Source organism: Corvus kubaryi, unplaced genomic scaffold (genome assembly GCF_017639235.1).
Source record: "Corvus kubaryi isolate FWS band 111438036 unplaced genomic scaffold, C.kubaryi_AGA036_p1.0 split1-131, whole genome shotgun sequence".
Lineage (NCBI taxonomy): Eukaryota > Metazoa > Chordata > Aves > Passeriformes > Corvidae > Corvus > Corvus kubaryi.
This window is the reverse complement of record NW_024582073.1, coordinates 18,551,186-18,560,817: the sequence shown is the minus strand read 5'-3', so window position 1 is coordinate 18,560,817 and position 9,632 is coordinate 18,551,186.

Sequence of the window (9,632 nt, the reverse complement as noted above, 5' to 3'; positions counted from 1 at the left end):
AGCATGGATAACTTTGTCACAGGTCAGGGTGTGGGCCCCGCTGTGCTGTCATGTCTGGGAGGAGAGGTGCCACAGGCAGCACCAGCTGCAGCCCTGCCCTTTTCTTGGAAGGAGCTGCTCCCACAGCAGAATTGATGAGTGGAGTTGGGAAGCAGCTCCTGAACCACCACAGTTGCACCCAGCAATGCATCCACTGAGTCAGTTCAGCTGTTCCTGGATACCTTGCTCAGTTTCTCTCCTGAAGCACACTCAAGGCTGGGCACCCTCAGCCCTGGTCCAGCTGTGCGTCTTTGCTCCACTGTGACAGATCTGTAGTGATGAAGGTACCTCTGCTTCATTTTAAAGTCTGCATTCAGATTTAGACAGAAAATTCAACAAATACCTGAAACATATTACCCAGTTGGAAAAATGGGATAGCCCTTGGTTTAGGTTTGTTTTGTTTTGGATTTTTTCCATGAGAGCAGAGCAAATCAGGACTTATTCCAGATGATTAAAGTCTCCTAGATGCAGTTCTATGAAGGTCTGGCATGCCATCTTTGGTCTCAAGATGAGCTTGAGCTTATAATCAGTCTGCCCTGAAATCACATGGTTTTCATGCGCTCTTAAAATTTATATAAAAAAGTCTTTTGAAAACACCAGTTATGCTCCATGGAACACTCTTCACTGAATTAAAAAAAAAGAAATCATTTGTCTCTTTGTAAATAAGTGTTGCCAATAAAGACAATTTACAAGCATGAAAGCTAAAATGAGATCTGGTTTCTCAGCTAAGTGTTCAGATGGGTGATGGAAAGAGAAAGACATCTGCCAGCTTAAGCCAGCAAAGGAGCATGTATTACCTGCTGTTTCTTAAAATAAATACCAATGGGATTTTAACAGAACCATTAGAAATGGGAGTGGAATTTTAACACCATTAATATTACCCTGTATTTCATAAACTGATAGGGTGTAGCCCAGAAGAAAGCAGGAATTGCAGCTGAGGTTTTCAGTACAACTTCAAGATGCAGATATCTAAAGAATATTAAAATCCTAAATCCTTTAAATTTATCACTTTAAGTGTCTTTGAAAATTATGGTCTAAGACCTTTTCTTATGGATTATAATTCCATGCATGTGGCTGTTTTGTTTCTTCCCACGGAACAGTTAGTAGATAACAAAGGTGACTTGCGTAGTCATTTGTATGAAATGCAATAGGTGCATTGCAGATCTATCATCACCATGACATTAATTAAGGCCTGAAGACTTTGGCCTGTCACTAAATTCCTCCCTCTCATGAATTTACAGAATACAGCACCTTAGAACTCTGACCTAAAATGCAGGAATACTTGGATTATTTTCTCTGGCTTTGCTTCTATCCACTCTTTTATTCTTTTCATTTACAATATCTTTATCAGAATATGATGTACATTCAAAATGAATTATAATGAAAAAATTGTATATCTTGTGGTCTAAATGTATGAACGTGGTTGCAGTGTGTTTTCTTAACTGTGTTCAGAACACATGTACATACAAACATAGTAGGTGCATATACAAATATATTTACAAATGAACAGTTTTTATGAGATCTAACACCCCTGTGAGCAGAACTCAAGACTGGACTCAGTGGCTACACTCAAATCTATCTAAGCCTTACTAGTAATGATAAACAAGGGAAAAATAACTCAGGAGGCAGTTTGGATTGGATTTTTGCTGCCTTAAATTTCATGTTTGAAAGCAGGAGAATTGTTAAATGGCAGATGATGCACCAAGCCTCTGATATTCCTATAGAGAACACAATGGGCAAAGCTCGAGACCAGAGGCCTTGAGGAGAGTGTCTTTACATTCAGCTACAGACTTGGAACGCTCTTTTTCTGGGATCACTAAGAAATTGTGCATCTCTGCACTGAACTGCTCCTGAATGGGTCTGAAAATAGGACCAAAATCTTGGCAGCAGTAGCTGTAAAGCTCAAAATATCACAAAGTGAATTAGTGGGCTACTTAATGGACAAGTTAGTGTACCTTAAAGATAATTTTTCGTTTTTGTTGGGTTGATTTTCTTGCAAGTCTTTCAAAATATTTACAAATTAATTACCAGCATCTCTTTTACCATCACACGGTAAAATTCTGCTTTTCTTTTTGCTGAACATTTAAATAGATAGTGATCAGTTGTTAGCACTAGATTTTGTAAAGTCTTGTTTTAATTAAAAATATTTATTCTCTCCTGTGCAAATATTTTTTCATCTTTGCCAGTCTACTAGATTTCGTTTAATATGGCCAAGGAGGGGTATGTCACTGATGGAAGGACTCTTGTTTTAGAGTTTATTCCAATTTAATTAAATCAGTAAGAGAGGATCCTTTAAAATACAAATCTGACCAAGAAAAATTATATAGAAAAATAGTTAAGAACAGCTGCTGTTTAGAAGTAAATTTCCACGTAATTCAGAAGTGGAAATTTAATGTTATGAATGAATACACGATTCTTCTCCATTTCAAAATCCAAATGAAAAATCAGTGATTTATGTTGGGGAAAGAATGCAGATAAACTTGGATGAGAACCACAAGCCAGACCCATTTACAATTTTGGTGGTAAAAAGACAGGGTTTTTTTTCTTCCACGGTGCTTGAAGCATAAATCAAAATGACACTGCTCCTTAGGAAAATTAGGTCCTTGGAATTCAGGGGACCTGCTTCATGTGAGATGGAAACAAATTTCAGAGTTAAGAATCCTGTTTCAGAAGCATATAGGTCTAAGCATTTTTACTGCAGTTTCCCAGGCTGATTGCTACTTTTGTCACAAATTCTAATCCATTTTATTTCACAATCTTGTTTAACTTCTGATTACTAGCATGTTTTATCTTCTGCCTACAAAGTTTTTCCACTCCTGTTCAGAAAAATCTTCTTCAAAGCAAAACCAGATATCCTAGGAGATATCCCCCTATAATTTTGGTTTTATTTTCCACCAGATCAGTTTTTTCTGGTTTCAGTAGTATGCTTAAGTGTGTATTTTTGATGATATCAAAGGTTGATATTTTTACTTATTTCCTTTTGTTCTGTTCTTGCAGTCTTCTCTTCTGATCATTATCCATCAAAGGGTACCAGTTCATCCTGATTTGAATTAATGAGAATTTGCAGAGAATTTTTGCTCTCCATCTGTCTTAGCATACAAGTGGCTTAGCCTCAGTTTTTTCTTTCAGTTTTCCTTCGCTTCCCCAGCAGTTTAAATATTCTTAGATGCAACTTCATGCACGACAAAAATTGCTTTATATACTTAACCAAAAATTTGCAATTTGTATTCACAACTTTACCTGATTATCTTCTTGTTTGTTTAAGCATAACACACCAAAGAATCCCATCCTATTAACAAAGCAATGTCATAGTTATTTCAAAGATAATAAATGACTTTTAGTTCATTATACATCATTCCAGGCTCACTGTTCTTGTAATTTCCCTATTAGAGATTACCAAGAAAAATTACCACCAAAAACTGCATGGAATTTGAAAAAAAAATACTGTGTCATTCAGCTAGGATTTTTTCACTAAAACTTAAAGAGGAAAAAAACACCTTACTTTTCTGCTACAATGTATGAGCCACATAACTACTTGCATTATGTGCAAAGTTTTCTAAAACCGAAAATGCGTCTTTTAAATTTTTTACATTTGTTATAAAAAAATTATTCTAGGAATTCTAGAAACACTCCATTCCCTCTCCCCACAAAAAGAAGTTTTCTTAAGAGTTAAGCAAATTGCATTGTGCAATCTCCATTTCAGTAGCTGAGGCTGCCTGGTTTCCCCTTATTTCAGTATAGGACTATTACTTTAGGGAAGCATTCAGTGTGTGGATGGATGCTAGATTCTGGCCATTTCCATTCACAGTCCAGATAAAAGATTCATTTCCATCCCTACCCCCTACCCCTCACTCCCTAACATTTTTTTGCTTCTAGCCAGTGAACTTTCAGTGATACAGTCTTTACCCTAGAAAATGCTCATTCTATTCCCCCAATATTCCTTTAAAATGTAAATCCATTTACTCACCTTATTTGAAGTGAAAGGAAGGGAAAAGCCTCTTTTCTACAGAGAATGCTATTCCTTTCTACCTTGTGATTTCTCTTCTAAGAGAAAAATAAAGTAGTAATGTGTTAGCAAAACTAATCCCAAGTGTTTTGGGGATATAGACAGAACTTAACTTCTGATTGAGCAAAAGGGGGTCTCTCTCTCCCAGCTCCATGCTCTACCCCACTGGATAAACTGGTGCTCTGACTTTGGTCAAAATGCTGGTCTCCTGCCTCAATCATGTGTGTCATGAGATTTATTATTTAAAAAAAACTGAAGTGGCTGTAGTTTCCAATTATTTTCTTTTCTTTTCTTTCTTTTCTTTTCTTTTCTTTTCTTTGCTTTGCTTTGCTTTGCTTTGCTTTGCTTTGCTTTGCTTTGCTTTTTCTTTGCTTTGCTTTTCTTTGCTTTTTCTTTGCTTTTTTTTCCTTTGCTTTTTTTAACTCTTTCCTCCCAGAACAGTACAACTGTGTTTGTTCTACAGCTCTTTTAAGACTGGAGATTTATGCATCTCCTCCTGGAAACACTCCTCCCAGGCAAAACTGTGACACTTCTGCTCTTGCTCTGTGTAAAGGGAAGTTCCCATTTTCATGATCTCAGGGAGGATTTGCACTTTGCTCCTGCTTCCTTCAGTTTTGCTACAGTGCTGAGGGAAGGTTTTTCTGCTGGTCAATGCCTACCCATGTGGTGGCTCCCAGCTTGTCTCCCTCTGTACTTGATGTTCTCGGGGAGAAAGGTGAGGTAGAAGGACAATGTTTCCTCCCCTGTTCTCTGGTAGTACAGTACAAGAAACGTCACTGGAAGAGACTATTTGTAAATGAGCAGGAGAGCTCCTTCCCTGACAACACTACATCAGTCCTTAAGTAGATCTTTACCTGAAGACTTCAAGGATTTTTTCTATAACTCTCAGGGATTTATAGTGGAAGGAATGTTAAATTCGTTTTCTTTACATTTACATGAAATGCTCAGATGTGAGTTTATTTTGATTCCAGCTATCTTTTGATTATATTTACAGAGTACTTTGCCCAACTTCTCAACCTCATTCTGGAAGTTTCTGCAGCATTTTTAATGTAACTTAAGATATCTTATAGTGTTTTAAAATATAAAAGCATGTAATTAAAAAATATATATATTTGAAAATGTATCCTCAGGAAATCATGGTAAGTTGTCATAAGTGCCTTTTTACATTGCAACAGCAACAAAACCACACTGTGGCTGTAATGAATATAGAAATATTTATTTTCTGTTAATACTGAAAAATGCACACTTAAATATCCCCTTTTAATGACTCTTCTCTCTTTCATTGTTCTCTGTGCAATGACTGTATCAGTGAGATCAAGTAATTCCACATCTCAGGAACATGGAAGTTTCTAATCCCTTTATCCAAGTTTTTCTTGAGGAAAACTGCACATAATGAACAAGGAATGTCAGTAGAATGCAGGCACACTTCTGCAAATGCCAAAGGCCTTTCTGTCCTGTGTCAGGCGATGATTTGGCTCCTTGGAGATATTTAGCCATGTTATTACATTTCCTTTTGTCTTCCTCACGTCTGTTTTCTTCCCTGAATTTCTGTGCACGGTTCCTAAATTTATTGTCCCCAGCTCTCAAAGCATGGCTGGTCTGCAGTGTGCTGACATGGGGTAATGCAGAGTGAGGTTAGTGCCATCTCCAGAGCGCTGGCCATCCCCAGTGACTCTGTCTTCATTACAGTCTTTGTTCCCTATGGAGTTGCTTTAAGTTACTAACAGCTAGTCATGAAAAATGGTGCTGCTTCGTTTCCATGCTTACATGCCTGATATTGCATCTACTCAAAGTCAGACAGTGTTGTCTTGAAATATATTCCGAATTTGTTTCCGAGTGTGCTGAGCTTTTAAGTCAGAACAAATGTGAAGCATCAGAGAAAGAAAATACAGCTACTAAAAAAGTGCATCAGCAACTGATTTGTAATTGTGGCTCTTGTTTCTGAAGAGCTTTTAAAGAGAAAATGCAGAATCAAAATCAACTTGCTGAAGAAAAGTAGATATTATCATTATTTTGTTCAAGCTGTTGACCTGAGTTAGGAACTTGATAGACTGTGCCTCAGGTTTCACTTATCCAGAATAGCTATCACCCACGGGGTGACACTTGAAAATTTATAAATGTGCAATAAAATTACAAAATTCTATCATTTCCTTGTGTGTGTCCTCTCCTGCATCCACATCTTCCCCCTTTTTTTGCTGTTTTTCTTTTTTTCTCTAGTCATGTGTGGTATAGGCTGTCATGGTCCTTTAACAAAGAAAATTGTTATAGCCATGACCTGATGGTCTGAAACTTTTCTTTAGTTGCCTGTCCTTTCTTATTCATTTTCATTCTCTGACTTCACCACAGCAGTACTCTCTATTTACAGATATCACCTCTAGCACGTTGCTGTTAGTTCTCTTCATTTCTTATATTACTCCTGCAGGTCTGGAGATATTTTCAGTTTCCTTTTCCTTTCTTTCCTGGGATAAGCATCTAAACACAACATTTCCTGACTATTTCTCACCATTACTATGAAATAAGATTAGATTCCTGGTTTTATCTAGGCAACTAGGTTTTAGATATCTGAGCCATCATGTATAACTGAAACTGAAGACCTTGAGGTGTGTTCTCTTGGCTAGTAAAATACTTCGCCAGCAGCTGGTTTGTATATATGTCTCAAAGTGGCTTGATGTCATTGGTGAAGAGACCTTTCATCTGAAATTACAGAGCCAAATCTTCAGTTAGCAGAAATCATGTAAAGACAAGATATCAGTTTGTTGCAGTTGAGGATACAGCCTTAAATGAAATGTATAAAACATTCATAGAGTTTTAAAAATAATCTGTTACAGTTGAGGTAGATCAATGCAAATTCATAGAAATAATGTAATAAGAAATGTTTAATTAATTAAATTGAATGAAAACAAATAATATTCTTCTGATTCATACCCTTAACATTTATTAAAACCAAATCAGATTCTTTCTTCTTTGAAAATAAATTCTTGCAGGAAATAAGATTAGAGCAAAAGTAGGAAAAGGATGTGAACACCCGAGGTCTAATTTAGTATTTCTTTACATGTTGAGCAATTGTAGACACCCATATGCGTATATGGAAATAAAATCTTTTCACATCAAGATGAGGAAGCATTTTACATCAATTTTGCCTCCATAAATGACAGTGAAATGAAGAGAACAATGGCAGCGCCTTCAGGAATTCTGACAGCTTGTCAGGATGGCTCCTGGAAGGCAAGTAAGCACGGTAGGTCTCAGGCCAGATTTGACTTTGTTGCTAACTAGCTGAATAAGGGTAAAATAGATTAAGAGGATAATATAATCTTCATTATCTACTGAAGGGAAGATAAATTACTGTATACTTTCAAAACCATGCTTCAAGCTCAAGGTGCAAGTGGAAGTCCAGCAATGGGCTGTAAAGTCCCTTATCCATTGCTCAGGGTACAGCAGGAAGGAAGAAGTGTCTTGCCAAGGAGCAAGGTTTACAAGGGGATAGGATGCACAGCCCTAACCCCGGAGGACAGGGTTGCTCTCCCTAGTTGAGAGAAGAAAGATGGGAGCAGTTAGGAGAGTCAGAGAGGTTCACAAGTGAGGTCCAGGGACACTTCCCTGCTTCCCCCATAGCCTTGTGTTGCTGAGGAGTATGCAAGTCTCAGGGTAACAGGGCTCTTGAACAAGATCCAGCACCCAGCTGGTGCCATGGTGTCTTCTTGTGCTGAGGGGTCTTCTGGGCTGGGAGAAGCAGGTGGTGGGAGTGGTATTCTTGCTTCATAGGCAGGTGGATAGCCCAGTTTGTGGCACTGGAGAGGATCACACAGAATTTTGCAGTGGGGTACAATAGCAGCAGACCTCAGAAGGTCTTAGTTTACTTTGATTAGTTTGGTTTGAGGAGCAGAGAAAGAGCTGCTGATCTTGGACCGTGTTGCTACCAGCAACCTGTGGAACTACAGGAGCAACAGCCTTTATGGCAAATGCAAGCACCTGGGTGGGACACTGGCCTCTGTGACCTCTTTGCTCTGAAATACCAGTGTAAGGTAAGCCAATTCCAGTGTAAGGCCCATGGGGTGGGAAGAGGTCTAGAGCCTCAGGGCAGGGTTGACTCAAAGGTATAGAACAGAGGGGTTTGCTTGTATTAAGAACTGATAAATATTTGGGGAATATTGTATCCTAGAAACAAGCTTTACTTTAACCAAAGGTAGTGGCACAGGGAGTTAAAATGATCATAGAGGATTGTCTACACTAGAAGCAAGAGAAAGCTGACAGGCACTGAGGAGCACTCGGTTCAGTCCGATGCGATCCTCAAAGACGGTGTGGCTAATGTCCAGTGCGCCTCCAGAAAGGTCAGGAGGGATGTAAATAGAGAACTGTGATGAAAGAGAATGGTAATCAATCTGCTTAGAGTGCCAGTTCAGTAGCATTTACAACACTGAGCAAGACCAAAAATTATAGATGCTTCTACAGCAATGGTAAAAATGAGAGAAAATTGGAATGATTGGTGCCAGCAGCAAAGCTGACAGAAAACACGTTACAGAGATTGTTGAAAGGAGGTAAACAAGCTTATTATGGTGCTAGGACATCAATTTTATAAAAAAGTAAAGAGGGGATAAGAGGGTATAGGAGAGGCACAATACAGGAAGTATAATGCTAAGTTCAAATATAATATTGTGTGAAGTTCAGGTATAATATTGTGGGAAAAGAAGAGCACTGAGGAATCTGTTGGAGAAATCCAGCACTTTGATAGTAAAAATATAGCATTTTCTTCAGCAAAACTGAAGAAATTGCAGTTAAGATAGGTAAAATAATAGTATATTTTAACTATCTAGGTATAGTTCAGTGCCTCATAAGGATGAGACGAAGAAATTTTTTTCAGTGCAATAAAAAGCTCCATCCTACGTTAGCCTGTTTCAGATCCAGAGGAAAAAAAGAAACCCAGACATTACCCTGAACTTGGTCTAGTGGGGGCACAGGATCTCACTCAAGAGTTACTAGCGGATGAGCCACTCTGTAACTGTGATCACAATATCATTGAAGTTAATTTTGTATCATGACAGAAAAAGACAAATCCGGCAGATAGACACTCAGTTTCAAGAAAGAGCACTAAATGAAAAAAGAGACATTAAAAAATAAAGCAAAATGAAAAATTCAGCCAGCCAACAAAAATGTCCTGTAAGGGATAGTTCTACAAGCAAGAGCCTGGAGTATATATTGCAAGCCCAGTTAAACTGTCTACTGCAGTTCCAGGAGAAAATGAAGTCATCAAATGAAATCTCTTCAAGGCTCAGGGGAAAAACTATCATAGCAAATGATGGGAAATGGAAAAAGTTACTATCTTCTGGAAAAAAAAGGCAGTTAAAAAATGGGAGGCCTGCACAAAAGAGAAGAAAGGAAAGCCTATACTACATGACACATTAAAAAAATTAAGAGGAATAAGAGAATTTGAAGAGTATCCTTAAGAAATAAATTGTAGGAAGGAAGGAAGGAAGGAAGGAAGGAATTCGGAAGGAAGGAATTCGGAAGGAAGGAATTCGGGAGGAATTCGGAAGGAAGGAAGGAAGGAAGGAAGGAAGGAAGGAAGGAAGGAAGGAAGGAAGGAAGGAAT